The sequence below is a fragment of the Rattus norvegicus genome, chromosome 14 (genome assembly GCF_021556685.1).
Source record: "Rattus norvegicus strain SHRSP/BbbUtx chromosome 14, alternate assembly SHRSP_T2T, whole genome shotgun sequence".
Lineage (NCBI taxonomy): Eukaryota > Metazoa > Chordata > Mammalia > Rodentia > Muridae > Rattus > Rattus norvegicus.
Window position 1 is genome coordinate 87,391,270 of NC_141547.1, and position 2,476 is coordinate 87,393,745.

The window sequence follows — 2,476 nt, forward strand, 5'->3', positions numbered from 1 at the left end:
ATTCCCAGACCCTACACCCTAATAGTGACGTTGGGACACCCGTGAAGGGCCCAAAGCATCATTCCTCACATCGGGGAACCGATTATTACCACATCTGTATCTAATGATCGGGGTAGCTACACCTGGGGATTTCACAAGGCTGTACCCCCAGGATCATGTGTCCTGCCCATCCCAATAGTACAGAAGAGGCAATGGGGGGTTAATTAAGTAGTTCACCCAAGGAGACAACGTTAGCTAAGTCCTAGAGTCTGAAATGGGCCTTAAGCATATTGTCTCTATATCATGGATAGCCTATTGTTATAGAATATTCATAGATTAAAATGCATAACTAATATTTGGGGATAGGGAGTAAATGTAGGTTCCTTTAGAGTCATTTCAACATCCTAATTTTCAGTGAACCCCATGCTTTATGTTAGGCCCTTCAGAGGTCAAACACATTTACATTTGAGGGGCAGGTTTGAGATAATGCCTCTATGGGACTCATGCTAGCCTTAATCTCAGGATACTCTTGCCTCAGCCTCCTGAGGGCTGGGGTTTCAAATGCTGGCCACTAAAAGCAACCTTCAGGGACATTTGTAATTGAAATATGTATTAACATATTTGTAGATTCACAATGGTAGGGAGATTCCCTCAGAGCCTATACATTGTTCCTCTAAGAGATAATATTTTACAATACTTTACAGCCCATTGTCACAACCTAGATATTGACATTGGTGAAATCCACAGAGCAGAATACCACCATTTACGTGTATTCATTATTTGTTTAGTTCTATCACATGTGTGAACTTCTGCAACTCTGCCCCAGGAATACCTACTTTTTGTGATAGAAGGCTTCTCATTAGCTTGGAAGTCACCAAGCAGTCTAAGCTGACTGACATGAGTCCCAGGTACTCATCTGTCTCCACTTCCCCAGCTTTGGATTAAAACATGCACTGCTATGCCCAGTGGTAGGTTTTGTTTATTTTTGTGTTTTGTTGGTTGATAGGTTTTCCATATGTGTTTGGGAATGGGACTCACATCGTCACCCTTGCAAGGCAAACATTTTCCCAACTGGCCATCTCTCTAGTCTCCGTGAGGATTTCTAGGTACTTAGAAAGTCTGGGCTCCTACCTTCTGGAGAATCCAGCCAGTAGAGAGACATAAAATACACAGCCAAGATGAGTTTCAGACAGTACTGAGTGTCGGTCATCATGAAAATAAAGCAGCTAAGGTGGGAAGTGAGTGGGTAGGCACTGATGGTATGGCTTAGATTCAGCCATCGGCACAGAAAGAACAATGGAAATATTGCCTTGTCTCAATGTTTGGATATCCTTGGAAAGTGAAGCCTGCTAGTAAATCCAAAAGAAGAAAAAAGAAGCCTGGTTTCTAACTTTGTCCCTGACATTCAATAGCTGTGCAAGTTCAGACAAATCATGTCTCCAATTATAGTTTCCTATGTACAATAAGTGTAGTCATGACACATGGTCTATTTCATGAGTTCTAAGGATGAAATGCAGACTAAAATTGTCTTCAGTAGAACCAGTAAAGGCTGCACTGAAACTTGCATTTTAACTCAGCACTTCAAATCATGTCATGCTTCAAACATTACACCCAAAAGTCATCCTGTGCATTGCTCTTGTCATTAGGAAAACCAAGAGTTTAGACTTAAACATGCCCATGTGCGCACACACATACATACACATGCACACACCAAAAACCAGTATACTTTCAGAGGATAACAAAATCTATATTATTTTAAGTCTTTGTTAAGTAAATAAATGCCTTTTAATATATACTTAATAATGTCAGGCAGGCTTTCACAGATCTTACATGGAGAACAGGTGTAGTGTTTGTGTGTGAGAGAGAGAGGGACACATGCTGCTCTCAGAAGGAGGAAACCAAGAAGAGGGAAACCAAGGTCACTCCTCATCTAAGGGGCGGGGGAGGGGGCTGACTTGAACTGCATAGGCAAGGGGTGGTAAGAGTGAGAGAGATTGTGACACGACAGGTTTTGTTATCACAGCTTCACTCCCAGCACAAATGTCTCCCCTGGGAGCACACAAATGGGAAACAGAGAGCAAGTTCTCACGCATGTCTTCCAGGAGCCAAAAGCTATAGGGAAAAAATGAAGAAAAGCAAATCCACATCAGACTCAAAACTGTCAGCTTATGCTTAGTGACACTGAGACCCACATCCTCTGAACCTGTCATCCTAGAAAACCACACAGGTCAAGAAACCTCCTCCACCAGTTTTGTATCCCCAGGAAATAGCTCAGTGAAATTGAACACCCTACCCTGACATGTTACAGCTCTGGAGGTTGCTAAGAAGCTGTCCTCTGCTTTTTTTTAGCATTGCTCAGAGAAAAATCTCAAAACTAAACTAAAACTCATTTTCAAATTGTCCTGTGTTAGTAGTATTCATAATTTAGAAATACTTCACACAGAATTTTGCACATTAGTATGCACTGTATCTAGAGACTACAGTTTCATTTATATTT